The sequence below is a fragment of the Melospiza georgiana genome, chromosome 1 (genome assembly GCF_028018845.1).
Source record: "Melospiza georgiana isolate bMelGeo1 chromosome 1, bMelGeo1.pri, whole genome shotgun sequence".
NCBI lineage: Eukaryota > Metazoa > Chordata > Aves > Passeriformes > Passerellidae > Melospiza > Melospiza georgiana.
In genome coordinates this window covers 60,817,603-60,834,940 of record NC_080430.1, presented here as the reverse complement: position 1 = coordinate 60,834,940, position 17,338 = coordinate 60,817,603, and the positions used below count along the sequence as shown (strand labels likewise).

The 17,338-nt window shown below is 42.8% G+C and overlaps 1 protein-coding gene across 1 annotated transcript in view; it reads right to left on the bottom strand.

Annotated features, from left to right (window-relative positions):
- The window catches only part of TGFBR1 (transforming growth factor beta receptor 1), a 34,259-nt gene extending 32,251 nt beyond the window's left edge, over nt 1–2,008 (bottom strand). The window contains exon 1 of the mRNA XM_058042048.1: nt 1,922–2,008. The gene's annotated coding sequence lies outside the window, so the exon portion shown is untranslated. The remainder of the gene's footprint in view (nt 1–1,921) is intronic.
- Between the last annotated feature and the right edge of the window lie 15,330 nt (nt 2,009–17,338).

Genomic DNA, 17,338 nt, shown 5'->3' with positions numbered 1-17,338 from the left:
GTTTGCAGTTAGAAGCAATCGTCTGAATACAAAAGTTTCCAAGTGGTGACTTCCCAGAAGTTCAAAAGACTAAAGACTATAGCCTACACAGTGAAAACCAGAAAGCTTAGTTTCAGACTCTCTTAAAAATTAAGGCTGCTCTACTGTTCAGCTAGCTGCTGGGATTCATTACATGCCTGACCTCTGTATAAACCAACTTGTTTCGCAAGTCGACTCATCCACACAGTAACATCAGCACATTGCAGAACAGCCTCAGCAGAGGCAATCAGAAAATGCCCAACTTCTGTGAACCCACAAAAAGAAGTACCAGTAGCCAAATCATACCCTGAATTACTTTATCAACTCAGACCACAATGTTCAGGCAAATTAACTGCCTTACCCATACCAGGGCCTCTGGATGAGTTATGGATCAGGAATCCTGGATTTCTCCCAATTCCATCGAACATAGAGGATTTCTCTTTTTTTTAAACAAAAGGTAGTATGCCATCACTTCCACCCATAAAGTTTTGTATGGAAGTCTGTTGCCTTGTTTTCACACAAAGCTTTTAGACCTTAATTTCATGCCTCAGATTAAGGGAAAACTGTTGATTGATGGGAGGCAGTAAAAGGGAAGAAGCTCAAAGCTCAAATTGAGCTAAAATTTCCTTCAACATCTAAACTGAATGTGTTATGTAAGAAAGCTTTAAATTATTAAAGCCTGCCGCACCTTTTCAAGAATACAAGAGCAACCCATGGGTAACTTAAGTTTATTTCACTGTTTCCACATCAGAGAACTTGCACTGTCTTCAGTAAGAATATGGGTGATTAACACTACATCTCAGTACAGCAAGTGATGCTTTAAGTAACTTTTTTTTCAGCATGAGTACCATTTTAGATTGAATTATGTACAGCATGGTATAGATCCAGACTGGGGGATGTCTCAAAGCTGTAACTGAAAAAGTTGTGGTGCTTCTCCACTTCCTCTTTAAAACCCAAAGCAATATACAATCTATTACGCCATATGTCCCAAACTGCTAACCGCAGAATAACCTGCACATTTAAAAAAGCCAAAACGAAAAAAGAAAACTACCCAAATCTTGTATTTATGAATACTGTTAAGCACTCCAATGTTTCATGCATTAGCTCTGCAACAGAATAGCTCTGACATCAAATCTCTCACGCAAAAAACCACAGGTACAAGAAACGGGAGGAACACAACCGTTTCGCTGTCAATATTCACCCAAAGATTTAATTTCACACGGCTCGATCCTCGCCGAGCACACAGGCAAAGGCGTGCTGGACCAAAAGTTCACCTGTCCCCCCCACCACCGCGCCAGCGGCACACGGCGCTGCGGCGTGCAGCACAGCGGGGGCAGCCCCTTGTCACCTCCTCCGCGACGTGGGACACTCAACACGTCTCTGCGCCGGCCGCTCCTCCCGGGCACGGCTGCGAGCGCCCTGCGGCGGCCCGGGGCTGCCGCTCCTGCCGCTACACCTCGCCCGGGAGCCGGGGGGCTCTCAGGGACTGGCGGACAGACAGACGGCGGACGTCCACCAGCTCCAGGTATCCAAGTTGCCTTCGCGGGCCAAGGCCACACGCACCCACCCGGGCAGACTTGGGATAGAAAGTTATCGAGGGCTGACACCGCCCGAAGCGCTGCTCGGCGGGGGCCGAGGGAGCCATCCCCGCCGCCCCTCCCGCGGAGCCGCCGCCGCCGCCCTCAGCCAACAAAGGGCCGACCGGTCCCCGCCGGGCTCGGACACCGGGGGTGGGGGGGGAGGTGACTCCGCCCCAGCCGGCCCCTCCGCCATGTTGTTGAAAGGAACCGGCGGGGACCCGCCGCCCCCCGCCGCTCTCCTCACGCACCCCCAACACCCCACCCCGGGCGCCACCGCCGCACCCGCTGCCTCCCTCCTTTCCCTCGCCCCCCCGCGCACTCACCGCCCGCCGCGGGGCAGAGCAGCACGGCCACAGCCAGGCACAGCAGGGCCCAGGCACACCGCCGCGGCCGCCAAGCGGCCGCCGCCATGTCCCGGCCGCGGCTCCCCGGAGCCGGGATCCGCCTCGCGACGCGCGCCCGCTCCGCCCGCCCAGGGACCGGCGCGGCGTTCGCGCTGCGTGAGCCCTCCCGGTCCGCTCCAGCCGCGAATGCCGCCGACGCGGCGGCGGCGGCGCCGCCTGATTGGTCGCCGTGCCCCGGCCCCGCCCCCCGGCGGCCGTGGGCAGCCCCGACAACAACAGGCGGCGGGAGTGGGGCGCGACCCGCGCGGCCGCGGGGCGGGGCGGTGGCGCCCCCTTCCGGCGGGCCGGGGCCGGGGCCGGGGCCGGGGCCGTGGTGAGGTGCCGGTGGCAGAGCGGCCGCTCCGTCCCCTCGGCGCGGATGCCGAAGGGACTCGGATGGCGGGCTTGGAACTGCCCTGTCTCTGGGCGTTCCGAGAGCGCTCGGGCGAGCGGCTTAGGTGCTGCCAGCAGCGGGGCGGGACCCGCTGGCAGCACTGCCTTGCAGAGCCCCGGGAGCATCGGCCCCGCTGGAGGGCAGGTGGAGGGAGAGTGCCTGTGGGCAGCCCTCGAGTTGTCTCCGGAGCGGAGAGAGGAGCGGTAGCGGAGGAATTTCTCCTCCCGGGAGACACTACGGGTGGGCAGGCGGAGCGTGCGGAGCCCCGGGCCGGTCGCTGCGGGGCCGCGGCACAGGGGGCAGCGTCCGCTCCCTCCTTCCCCGCGCTCCCGGCGGCACGGGACAGCCCGGCGCTCCTGCGGCCAGTCCTGCGGCCGCTCCGCCATCCCGGAGCGGAGGGTTTGCCCTCCCGCAGCAGCCGGAGCCGCAGCGCTGAGCCCACAGGCTTTGTCCCCGTGCGACGGGAGAGCGGTGCCGGGCGACAGGTGTAGCTGCCAGTTTACGGCACAGTCTGCACGTAACTTCAGGAGTTCCCTGGGAATTGGAAGCAAACTCGCGCAGTCCAAATACCCAAATACAGAGTTACACCTTGAATCTTGAAACATGAGGCAACTAGGATGTACCTCGTGAAGAAAATGACCGTGACTGATGTTGGCACTTCTATCCACAGCTTTATTAGCTTTGCATGGGTGGCAGAGCAGGAGGAGAGGCTTTCCTCTTCCCTCTTGGGATCAGGTAACCACTCTCCCAGCAGTTACCTCTTGCTCTGGGAATCCACCCGCCACGCCTGCTCCAATATCTGACTGTGGTATCCAGATCCTGAATCAGTGTAGAGTGTCTCAGCATATGCTTTTATACTCCCTTGTGGCTTGTTTTGCATGCAGTGTGACCCTCCCGTCATAGGCCAAGTCACGAAGATCAGAGATGTTTTTCCACATTACTTGCAGTTGCAAGCCCTGTGCACTATCTCTGCCCGATGATGCATTCCCAGCTCAGTGTTCAGGACAGCACTCTCCCTGCTCTCTAGAACCATATTCACTGCCATGGCACTCTGATCTCCTGCCTCGCTTTTACTAGCAGTTGTTCAGCCAACACTCCTTTTACAAGAAGCCTTGTTTCTCCTACAGTACACTTCACCTGGATAAGAATCTTGATAATATCATAGTCCAAAGTGAGGCAAATATTTATTAATTCATTCTCTTCCCCTTTCTCTCTGAACAACGACCAGTGTAATACATAAACACATCCTAGTTATATTTTCTCTCACAAAATAACATTTTAATGACATGCACTTCATGACAGATGAACGAAATGTCTGGATTTGATATAGATTCATGCTGTAATGAATTACTGAAGCCAACAATACCTGGCAAACATGTTCTTAGTTATCCATATGTAGAAATACTTAGAGGGCTAATCCTCAAATAAATATATTAGCATCAGAAAGAAACACTGAAGCACTCAGTTAAATTGCTCAAATCCCAAGACCACTTTTAAATTCATATAGAGCATTGAAACTATAAATTAAGGAAGTTACATGTTCAGGGGAAAAAAAATTCCACTATCCATTTCCCCATTGCAAATCTGGGTTTAAGGGTGGATCACAGACTATATCTCTGAAGGAAGGCAGGAAGCAGTAAGCAGAACATGGTGAAGGATTTTTTTTCAGGGCTCCAAGTTCAGTCCTACAGGGAACATTTTGAATTAACATTCTGAGTGACATTTGGCTGACAGACACAGAAAAATTAAAATAAATCAATAAATCAATAACTTGCAGGTAGCAACTCACCAGCTAAGATGGATTCAGGTCACCTCCAATGGTGCCACTACTAAGGAAATATTTTTTGCCAGGCCTTGCTCTTCTTTCATATCACTCATGAGGTAAAGACAACTAGGGAAGAAATATCTAAAATTAAGTCATTGCCTGTCCTGATCCCTGGGTTCCTCTCTCTGATATTATGTAAGTTAGATTTAAAAGCCAAAGTAAATGTGGGCCAGAAGCAAAGCTACCAAAATGGGTTCTGCATGTCCAGAACCTCCCCTATTACAGCGACCTGAGGAGGTCACCGGGGTGAGAGAAGTGGAGAATCTTGTTTCTTGATCAGAAGGCTGGATTTATTGATATATGATATATAATGTACTAAATAAATAATGTACTAAAAAGAATAAAGAGAGAAGTTGCAGAGGCTTGCTAAGCTAAGCTAAGAATAGAAAGAATCTAAAAACAAGAGAGTTCTCTGTCCCTGTGTTCCAGAGAGCTTGCCCTGTGATTGGCCCTTAATGGTACACATGAACACGAACCAATCACAGGTGCATCCTATTGCATTTCACAGCAGCTGATAACAATTGTTTACATTCTTCTTCTGGGGCCCTTGCTTCCCAGAAGATGGACAAATCTGAAAGAAAGGATTTCTATGAAAAAATGTCTGCGACACTCCCCTTTTCTTGCTATGCTTCCATGTGTCCATATTATTAGGACTGCAGCTTCTGGTCTTGGTTAAAGTGAGGTGTAAGAACTTCTGATTATGATACAGACTCTTGATATTTAATGGGCTCTGGTAGACATCTGGGTCTTGTTCTTGTTGGCACCTTCCCCTGTTAGCTCCCCCTTATGACTGGAAGATTCATCCTGGTGTTTTTCTATTGTCTTTCTTCCACTGATCTTCTGCTGTCAGTTCCCCTTTTCAACATTTAGTTGTCCCCCTTCCTTCATAACTGCATTTGGTGCAGCAGGGGGTTTGCTCATCTGGGCAGTACCTGGCATCTTTAGGAGGGCTATAGGAGAGGTTGGATTCATTGGTTGAGGCGCAAAGTAATTCATGTTACATGTCCTGTTTGGTAACAACAAAATCTGCCTTTGGTTTTGCTATACAAAATGGAGCAGTTAAATAAAAATTACAAAATAAAAATTAGGGCCTGAAAAGATTTAAATCATTATTTCTGCAAACAAATTGAATGCCAATCCAAAGAAAGTGAGATCTTGATGCTTGCATCTGATTATTTTCATCCTCTAAACACGCTAGTTAGTCAAGTGAGGCTAAGTCAGACAATGACACAGTCAGTAAAACAGTTTCCAAGATATGCCTTTCTGTAAAGAGATATTTTGTTTAAGAAGAAAATAACTGTTCTGTGATCACAGATTCTTCAAAATTGTAATAATTGCTTGGCCTTTTCCTGCCAAAATAGCATGAAAAAACAATTTCACAGTACAAATTTGCCAAGTTCAATAGAAAACAATGCATGACCATTGTATGTTTATGACATTTTAACTGGATGAATTAAATATAATTTTTCAGTATTTCCTGTAAAGGAACCCTTAAAAGCACTTCTTATGGACTGCTCACTGAGGATGGAAATAATGTCATCAGTGGACATAAATTTAAAGAACAGGCAAACCCCCCATTTTTCCTAGCTTCACTTTTCTAATAAACTAATGGATTTGTGACATAATTATATTCCAATTATAGAAATATGCAACAAAAGCAATAATTTTTTTTTTAATGCAAGGTAGAGCACAAAGCAAGATGACACAGAAAAGACAAACAATCTGGATTTATGAGATTTGTTTAAATCATCAAATTGGTAGGACAGATTTGAAAAATCCTTCCTTTTTAGATTGAGTAAATCAGGTTATTACACAGGGAATATCTGCAATTTAAACACTGATTAATTTCTTTCTTCTGTACTAGAATGTGACGGTCATACACATATGCAGCACCCACAGGGAGAGAGAATGAAATAATTAATCTTTACCTAATGCTACTTTTATTTCCTGCAAGAATTATTGTCAGTGTATGAACACTACTTCTGCTTTTCTTTTCTCTTCTGGAAGATGTAAAACTAAAGAATTGCAACTGCATGAAAGTTTCAAATGGAACTCTGTACTACTGGAACTCTGTGCTCCACAAAGTAAGAAACTATGTAGGGCATTGAAATAAAAGACATTTTAGAAAGGGACAAGTGGATAGAGAGACAATTATATAAACCAATTTGTTCTATAGGTTAGTCTTTGAGACAGTTCAAAGATATTAATATTCTTGTATTATAAGCTGATTTAGTTCCAAAAGTGGACACAAATTATTTTTTTCCTTAGATTTTAAATTAAAAGTATATGGAAGTGTGATAGGAAATAGTATTAATGGTGATGACTAAAAGTTTTATTTGTCTTTTGGTGTAAGAGGTACTGTATCATGGTAATAAAGAATCTTTGTCTCACAAACAGTGTATGCACAGTTAGTGCTAAAGCAATAAAAATAAAACCACCTTTATTTCTATTGCTTTAGCACTAAACTCAATTTTTACAGTTTTCTATCCAAGCTAAGTAGCTAAATGTTATGCTTGTTTGGAACAACTGGACATGAGTCCATCAGCGCATCATGATACTTACAAATTACTTTCACCAAGGAACTCAGCAAGAGGAAAAGTACTGAATGTGTAACATTTACCAAAATAGAATAAGTTATTGAGAAAACCCCAACATTGCCCTCCCCACCTAGCCCTTGATTTTTCCAAACAGTTTTAGTCAAACTGAGACAGAAAATATCAAATTGCTTATTAGTGTGCAGTTTCTGTATGTACACAAACCAGACACATTCACAAAGGCCTGTGATCTAAATCAGAGACAAGCAAAAGGAATCACCTTTTTGAAGTCACTGCTTTATAAAACATTCAGAATTACTCATTTTATAGCCTTTATAAACATTGCCTGATTTGACTCATCAATTTTTCCAGAACTAAATGCTGTGAGGTCCTAGTTATTGAACACCCAGTTAATCATCTCCTTTAACTGAAGGCCACTTACAGCTTAAGATGTATGAAGGCCTTTTTGCTTTTAATTCACTGTGGAAAACTTTTTATCCCAGAGCTATGAGCTGGGCAGCCTTGCAATGCACCACATAGGGACGCAGCTTCTTGATCCCTGCCCTTATTTCACAGGTAATGGATTGGTGTACATGGCATAGTGTCCTAAGTTCTTTAAGCAGTGATAACAATTAAACTCCTTAAACTTAGTGTTTCATTCCAGCTTGTAGAGTCCATCAGCTGCTGAGCTGGTTTATTACATGTGTCCTAGTGCAGCTTCACTTGAAATCAGGTATGATCTATTCAAAGAGAATGGTGTCGACTGTAAGTGTCCTTACAGAGAGGTCTGATTTATGCTGGAAGTAGGGAAGAAGTGTATAGTCCAAGACATGCTGCTAAACACAGCAGCGACTAGGGAGACTGGTAGCTTAGGGAGTGGTTGCCAAAAGCAAAAAGGCTGACTTCAACCACGTCTGGAAATTACTTGAGACTGTTATTATCTGTTTGAAGGCCTTACATTGCTGAAATAACTCTGTAACTCTGGTAACTCTGAAATGGCAGGGGCATCTCACCTACAACTGCAGCAAAGATACATGTGTTAAAGTAGCTTGCCTCTAATTAAGAAAGGATATTTCCTTTCCTGGGGAGGTAAAGCTGTTGCCTGCTTGGACACTACCCATTCCAATTTGATGGTGCAAGTAATAACGTATATCATTCTGCTTATCAAGGAAAGCCATTTTCCTCCAGAGACTGGACTCAATTTTGCCTAGAGTGGGGAAGGAGCACCCTTTGGAACATACCAAAAGTTAATGTCTTTCTGGCAATGCACAGATCATGATGTTTTCTTACTGCAATTCTCTGTGTACCCATTAGCAGGCAGGCATACTGTGGTGTTGACAAGTTTGATTTCTTCTTCCATGGAACAAAGGCTCATAGCAGACAAGAAATTTCCTAGAGTGGGAAGTGAGAATTGTGGTGACAAGCTGCTAAGACCCCAAAATTAGTTTTGGGGATTTAGATCACAACTTGGATTAAATATCAATTATCCTGAAAAAGATTTCAAAAAATGAAGTTTTTAAAAAAATCCTTCACTTTGTTGTTCAAACATTTTGTTCAGTACAGTATAAACTCAGAATAAAAATAAAATAAAAAAGAAAGAGATGAGAAGATAACATTTAATAATTAACTAATTAAAATTAATAAAATAATATTTAATAAAATAATATTTAAAATATAATTAAAATATAATAAAATAATATAAAACTGATTTATTAACCCTGCAAACTGAAAATCAGAGAAAAGAGAGTTTCTTCTATCAGGTGCTATAGGAACTGTTTGCTTTGCTGCAGCTTTTCTAGACTTGATACATATTCCCCATCCACTCTCATTCTTCAGTGCATGTGGCTGTAGGCTGCCTGAGGTGATAGCATGAAACTTTCTATCACAGTTAAGGTTATACAAGGTTGCTTCAAAATCCACTTGATGTAGCCTCTCTAAGCAGTATTTTCTCTAAGTTTTCACTTGTTTATTTGCAATCAATAGCTAGAGTTCACTCTAAAGGTGCTGCATCTTGAGCAGTCCCAAGAAAATTGTATGCAATTTTTTTGTAATGTGTTCTAAAAAGCTGCTTTTTCCTTTAAATCAGGTAATGGAGTTTGTACGTACTCAGAAATAAAAACTGAAGAAAACAAAAATAGGCTAAAGATTTATTTGAATAAAATGACAAATTATGCAATGATGAGAAAGATGGTTGAAATAATTTGTAGAACTTCATTCTTTACCAGCTATTAAGTTTCTAACTAACTTCCAAGAATATGCAGTTTTGAGATTGTGCAAGTCCTTGGTTATTTTTACATTTCCAAGTGACATTATTAAGAGGGAAGATTTTGACACTGGACCGATATAAAAATAAAAATTCATGCTGTTTTCAGGACTGAATTAGCATGGGAATTCTGCTGAATGACTTTTTTTCTGGTTGCAGATAACAATCACTTCATTCTTTTTCTCAGAATTCTGTTTCTCTAGTACAGTGATAATTTTCCATCAGCCATATCCCTTGAGTGTAATTCTAAAGGTTGACTTTTACCCAAGAAGACTTAGTAGTCTTGATACTAGATTGCTGAAGAAACTGTCTCTCTTGGGAGTTTAAGCATGTTAAATTAGATCCTAAATAAACTAATATCCTAGAACTTCTGCAATAGTAGTGGCAAAAATACTTTCATCACACCCACACAACACAACTGCCTGTTGTCAGTGATATTTAAAAGCAACCACTGCCAGAAAACAAGAGAAATGCATTCCTCATTTAAAGACAGGATAATATTAAAGGGAAAAAAAGAACATTTTAAATTAAGATCATGAGGATGTCCATCATGGCACTGGATTATTCTGCCAAAAGAATACTGGAAATGATGGTAGTTAGTATATATATTTATTTGATCTAAAGAAGAATAAAAGATGGGAAAGGAAAAGCCCTCTTTGGCAAGGAGATAATTTCAGTTCAACTGAAATAGTCATGGGACTATTTTGCCAATATTAATGATTGTATTAAAGACAGAAAATGCAGAGCCCAAATAATGTTCAAAATTCAGTAGAGCAAAAGACTAGAGTATATCTGTGTATCATTCTGTTGTAGTTTAGTTTTATAGAGGAGGTTACTCCTTCTGTAGCTGTAGTTGAAGCCATGAGAAGTCCAGATTTTCTTGAGAGGCTGAACACTATGTCTTTTTCCAGGATACATATTTTCTCAGAACTTTGCTGAAGGTCAAAGGACTGCATAAATATTACATTTTAGAGACTGGCTGGGACTCTTTTTAAAATACAGTTTTAGTTTCCACTTGAATCAACTCTCAGAAATGGCTTGGCCCACAAACACACTAGTTTGTTCTTACAGCCTGGCTAAGAAGAGATGTATCCTAGCATTTGTAGGACAACTGTTCTCCGAACCTGAGAGGCTGTGGGATTCTGCCCTCCCTTCTGCTGATGCTTGCCCATGTCTTAGCCACAGGAACCAAATCAAAGACCAAAATCAGAAAGGAACAAGTATATTTTAGTGTGCAGGTTGTTTTTGATATACTGTGCTCTATGTGGGGTTTGATGATTTTGAGGGTGGGCATAAGGAAGAATGCAGAATGTGGAACACAAAGATGTTTGTGTCTGGTTGAATTGTCTTTAGTCTACTTTAGCCTGCTACTGCATGTTGATCTACTCCACACTATCTGTCATCTACTCTAAAATGGACATATTTATGTGGAGCTTTTTCTCCATAAGTGAATCAGGGACGGAATTGCATTCCTTTGGGCACTGTTCTGTTGCCACAAACATGAGATCATCCTTTCTCTTGGGCCACACCATGTCTTAGTCATGCCTTGATGAGTAATCCTAATTCTCTGGATATTGCTTTCCTGTGAGCAAAATGAGGAAAAAATCCTATGAAAAAGACACTGCCATAGACCACTTGAGCCTGAAATGCAGTGTGTATTTGAACATTGCTATCAAAAGCTGTAAAGGAATAATTGGGTCTCATCTGGTTCCTGTCCTGTTCAGTACTATTCTAACTTCATCCTGTAGTTAACTTCTCTGTATGGTTCCAAGTTGGCTTGAAAGGGACAGTCATAGCTGTCACTGCACTTTACTGATAATAATGAAGAACGCTGACATATTTTCCCAGAAGTAGTGGAGCAGGTTGGTTGTTATCCTATTCTTCTCTTGCTTATGAACTAGGACTAACTTTGAAGCAGGCTCTAATTTTGAAAAAACAAAAGTCACTGCTCTACTTCTTATCTTGACCAGCCTTTGATTAAAATACGTTTCAGTAGTTTAGAAGTAACTTAATTTAGATTAAGCAGCTAAAATCTTGGCACTGCAGCTTTTTTACGGTTGAGTGCTTAAGTTCTCTGCACAATGGAGAGAGAGATACTTAAAAATTAACAGAACATTTTGAAGCAAGGCTGCCTAAACTTCAATCCCTCCACATAGTTCACAGATTCTATATAGAATCAGGGTATTCCTGCAGAAGTATTCCTGGGAGCTGTTACATTTTTGACACATTATTCTAGTGGAAAATACAGGTTTAATGCCCAAGTAATTTGTGCTCACAGACCTTATTTGGATGACTAAGGATATTTGGAGTGCTACTCAGGGTCTTTTCTGCTGGAGCTACTTCGACACTTCTGGATTCCTATTCATGAACTACGGAAAGATTCTTCCTCTTTAATAGCCTGAAGTGTCAATGACAGCACAGTTGCCCATGGATGCCTTACTTGCGGCCAAGGAGAAATTAGAGGACCATGAATCTTGGACATGGATACATAAATCCTTTTCATCACTGTGTATGACATCTATCAGATTCAATTGGGCTGCCCTTCACAACCACCTCCTCTTAGTTTAGTCTCCCCTTTATAGCTATGATTGTAGCCAGTGTTGTTTACTGCCTTCATATTTGCTTTAATAGAGCCTATACAGAGCTGATAATTCCATATCTTCTTCTAGCTTCTCATTCATAGAGTTCACCACAACTTCAGAATATTATTATTCCTCCTCCCCAGTCCTTTTGACTTGTCTTACCCTGCTCCCTTCCCACCTTATGTCTTACTGGGTGTACCAGTACAACAGGACACAGCTGTGACTATTTTGATCCCTCCTCTAGATTATTCATCAGTTTCCTTGAGCTTTTCTCCCAGTGATGAGCAACTGGGTTTTTGTAAGAAAGATAACCTGATTCAGTAGCTTTGATGGAATGAGTAGCTTATTACCGGTCATTATATAGCACTCAATTGAGAACAGGACTTTGCAAAGGTGTGCCCAAGGCTTGCAGTGCCTTCTAATATATCATCAATAGCTAGGCTGGGAGAGTTGACTTTCTTTAAAAAGAAAAAAGCAGGCACATTAGGAGGCGGCTGAGTTAGATGCTGCTAACTCATCTTGCTTCTCTCCCTCAACCTTTCCTTCGTCCGAAAAGAAATCTTCCATCAAGAGATAAATTCTGAGGGGTCCAGCCACAAATTTATTCTGACTTTGGTGGCTGTTACGTCTATCCATCAGCTGGACACTTTCCTGACCTAACAGAAAAGAATCATGGCACATAATACTGACTTGTGGCCTTCCCAAGATGGAGGTGTAGACATCTGAGCACCCTGCTGCACCTTCAGTTTGTTTGCTTGCAATTTGAGAAGAATGAGCTTTGAAGTTAGCTTAGCTGTACTTGGAGCAGGTGGTTGGATTAGATGACCTGCTGAGACTGTTTCCAATCTAAATTATTCTACTAGTCTAAGACATATCAAGCTACAGTAAAGTGAGGAGAGAGATAATGAATAAACATTTAACTATGAATCTCGATTAATTCTGGCTTTTAATAAGTATTTTTTAAAACTTTTGAATAGATGTCTGTATGTCCATTTCTGATTCAGGTGTATTAATGCATAGCATCAGTTTTGGCTGGATTTTAAGCCTTTGCACAATAGCAGTCTTATGTCTGCTCTTTTGAATTTCTGTAAGCTTTATTTGGATGAAAATGGAGATTAAGATGGGAATTCTGCATGATGAAAACCCTCTTAAATCTGCCCCCCTAAAGTTTAAGCTGTGTCAGTGGTAAATGTCTTAATTACTCAGATCATCTCTGCCATAGCAAATTGTAGTGTGCTCTTCCAGACTCTTGAGGCAATTAGCTTCTTATATTGGTTTTAGCTCCAGATATCTCAGCAAGAAGCAAACAGTCTCAGGATATGTTTAAAAGACCTTGGCCTATGAGTGTATTATGTCAAAATTGATGTGTTTTCCTGATATAGACTACCTCCAAATCCTGGATGTTTGAGATCAAGAACAGAAAACGTCCAAGATAAATTTGTGGTTTAAGAAAAGCTTTGCTATAATGATAGAGAAACTTTGCCAAGTAATGGTGTGGGAAAAGCTGCTGAGAGCAAGTCAGTTTCTTACTCTGTAGGCAGAACTAATGGCAATGAAATACAGTAGTGAATATTTCTGAAACAACCTGTTCACAGATGTACCCTAGGGGCTTCCCAAACCCAAGGACTTGTGAAGGTTCAGAGTCCACTGGGTTAAACCTTCTTGGAAGGAAACTTCAAAATAATAGGATCAACAAATTAGAAATTTCTTTGATGAAGCTGATGAACAATTCCCAATTCACTCAGCTGAAAAAAGGAGTAATAAGTAATATGACTTCAGGCTTGGTTTTGGTCAACATAACAATAAGAACTTAGTCAACACAGGAGTTCAAACCCACCACTCACCCTATCCTAATATGGTGTAGGATCAAGGGATGCAGCCTCACATTTCAAACTGCAGGGAAGCTTCTCATAGGCTGGCTGAAAGGGTGTTGGGATGATTCTAGGAAGTTATGTTTTGTGTCTCAGGTGACCTAAGCACACCTCCAGACTCTGGAAAGGCACTGAGAGGACACTGCTGACCCTAGAATGGGAAGCTGTTCAGTAGTGCAGACAGGCAGGCTGTGCACACAAACATGATGGCTGATCCACCAGCTGGGATAAAGCACTTAAACAAATGTCTTGTGTTGCCCTGTTTGCTATTGAAGGCATCATGGCAGTAGTTATCAGTTGTACAGGCTGAGTCTATCAGTAGCCTTTAATTGTCAGGTGTTTGAAACATCCCAGCTCTGTGAACAGTCAATCCATGCTCTAACCAATGCGCTCATCAGTGTTGAAAGAGGTGAGGATAATGGAATGGCACAATCTATCTATATACAGCTTGAGAATGTTTGTGTAGGATAATGATGGCTTTAGGGGGTGCCCTGAATGAGCACAGTCTGGACATGGAGTTTACACGAGTGGAGAATGTTTGCAGAAGGAATATATATTATTAAATTTGGCAAGAAGACATAAAGACTCATTGATGTGTGTTCTGTGGGCAATCAGACGTGTGTCCTGCAGTCCCTCTACAGGCTTTTGGTGGCATGAGGACTCCAGCTGCCCTAAGACCAAGCACAATGCTTAAGCACCTGTGAGTACAATTATATCTTTCTATTCCAAAATAGGGTGGTTCTTTCAAACTATCTACAAGAGTAGCTCTTGGCACATGCTCTCCCTACAAAGCATCCCCTGAAGAAGTGGCTGGAAGGATTACAAGTGACACTGACCAGAACTGTGCCAGGGGACAGTTCAGCTGTCAGTCAGATGTGATATTTCTGCTAATAGCTCTGCCTTGACTGTGATAATTTTCTAGTACAGTATTAGCCTTGGAGATGAGACTAGCCTCAGTTGAAACCTTGAGGCCTGCAATGTGAAAATATATAACTGTAGAACAAAGCTAATTACTGGCAAATCATTTTTTGGATGTTAAAACCAACCCATCTAACTCAGTGGGGAGATAATGTTTTTCCAACGGTGAACACATTCAAAGTGCTTGATATAAAACTCATCTTTCTTGCAGAGGCAATGTCATCATCATCCTGGCTTAAATTTGAATGTGATCTTAGGTACTTCTTGTAAGGTCCAACAGGGCTGTCACCCCCTTTTCTGCTGAAGCATTACTAGTATCCCTGAGACAGGCTGAGGGAAGGTCACCTCTGATCAACACCAGGGTGTGATGCTGAATTGATTTCATATGTATGTTGTGGCTTAACCCTGACTGGCACCTCAGCCCCACACACCTACTTGCTTACTTCCCTCAGGGTGGCACAGGGGAGAGAGCTGGAAGAGTAAAGATGAAACTCATGGGTTGGGTTTGATAGATAAACAAAACCACTCATGCAAGCAAAGCAAAACAAGGAATTAATTCACTGCTTCTCCCATTTTTTGGCATTGTTAAGCCATACCCAGGAAAGCAAGGCTGTAATGGAATGGTGGAGTGATGAAGAGTGATGACTTCGGATTGCAAATGCCCTCACTGGAATTATTCCCCCTTCCTGCTTTTCCCCCCATTTTATCAGCTGAGCGTGATGCCATCTGATATGGGATAGCCCTATGGGATAGCTGTCCCAGCTGCATCCACTCTCAACTTCTTTTGCACCCCCAGCTGCCTCACTGGTGAGAGGGAGAAAAGGCCTTGGCTCTGTGTAAGCCCTGATCAGCACGAATGAAAACAACTCTGTGTTAACAGCACTGTTGTCAGCATACAGCCAAAACAAAGCCCCATACCAGCTACTGTGATGAAAATGAACTCTACCCCAGGCAAAGTGGCACAATGTAGAAATTCCCACAGCCTGTGCTGTCAGTAATTCCATTACTCTCTTTTGCCCACACAGGATGAAGAGATGTTCTGACTTTGTGTTCCCTCTCCCCCACACAAAGTCTACTGCTGCTGGAGCTGGGACAGCCACTCTGGGTACACCTCCAGGTTAGGCTGTGTGTACATAGAGCCATTAATTAGGAACATTAGGAGTAGAACAGGGTGGAGTTATGGTGTTTTGTGGTTTGTTTTAATATGGATACACTGGAAGAGAACATGACAGGAAAAATTTTAGATTAACTAGTAACAGTGGAAATTGCACCAAGGTGCAGAATAGGCTTTTTAAGATGCAGCAAACAGCAGCCCTCTGACTGGTTAAAAAAGAGAGGCCAGGTTCAGGTTAAAGTATCAAAGGAGTGAAGTAGATGTCCATCTAGAAGTATTTCTGCCTCTGGGCAGCTACTGATTATGCATAAAGGAGAGACAGCAGGGAGGAACTATTAGAGTGCAGGCTTAAACTATGTATCAGATCAGCAAATAAAAGCCAAATCCCAATCAGACGTGTTTTCAAGATGCATACAAGGCATTAATCCCAGTACTTGAACACCAAAATGAAATTGCAGTCTAGCATCTAATATTTTAAAAATCTAGAAGACAGGTTCTTTTCTCCAGGAGAGTACTGGAGTGAAAACAAGACTTGCAAGTATTAATGCAGAAGGAATACCTAAATCTCAATTCCAAAGAAGAGGAACTGTGGAATTTTCCAGGCAGGACATACTGCAAGTCATTCTTCTTTCACTGCACAGCTTGGAAGCAAGGCTGGCAGCCTGTGGTTACACCAAAATGAGTTTTGTTAATTGCCAGTCCCTTGAGATGTATATGCTGCACTGCAGAAACTCACAGGTTTGCCTTGATTATAACAGCAATGGGAGGAGAAATTGCAAGTTCTTCTGGGCAGAGCAGCATGCTACTGATAGATGGAAACATGACATGGTTTGTGATTGCCCAGAGAAAAGATCCTTGAACTGAGACGGGTGAAAGACCTGCTGATTACCTATTGCTACCAAAACCAGTGGGCCAGATCAGGATATTGGGGTATTTACAATTCAGTACAATTCAGACTGCCACATTGATTTCTTGTGCAGTTACTGTTTTCAATCTTGCTCTAGTGCCCTCTTGGTGATTACTTTGCCTTATACACAGTTTCTTACCTGAAATAGCAGATGTTCTTCCTCAAGTGCAGCTGACCTTCGTATTCAAACTGTGCTGATAAAAGTACTCTCCTTTGACTGAGAAAGCTAATTTATTCTTAAGTACTGGGCTATTTTTTTCCTCTGTTACATCCTTGATGAATATTATTTTTTATTTTCACTTATACTAGGGAATCTAAAGAACATCACTGGTTTTGAAAAAAAGTGTGTGGTGGTGTTTTCCCCAAGGGAAACATCATATTTCTAACAGGCCTCTCATGCCATTCTCTGGTAAAGGTGTCTCCCTTGGCGTGTAAGCAAGCCTGTGAACTCAGCACCACAGCAGCCCAGGTGGTGCACAGTTCATGCTCTGTATTCAGTTAAATGGTGTGCAATAAATTGCAGTAGCCGGCAGATTAATCTTAGAGGTGGGAAGCAAACATGGAGAGGTTTTTAGCAACTTATTGATTGTGCTTAACCATTTCAGTTCCTTGTAAAGTTCTGTTCAGGATACAGAGATGGGTCAGTTCTGTGGAAGAAGCGGCACAAAGATCTCTGGATGCATTTTGCTGGACCCAACTTTAACTCTAGCTCAGTATCTCCTAAAACCTGCATGTTTTTCTTAGTCTTCTCTCACCCCCTTCACAGAGCTCTTCTGTGTGATCCTATGCCCCCCTACCTCTTGTTACTGCAATTCCAGGCAAAGGGACAGCCAGCTTCCCGAGGGCTGCTTGAGCTCAGGAGAGGAAGAGCGGACACTAATGTGAATGAGTGGCTGCAAGCAGAGACCCCACTGCCTGTAAAAGATTAAAAGTAGATGGCTCCTGCTTG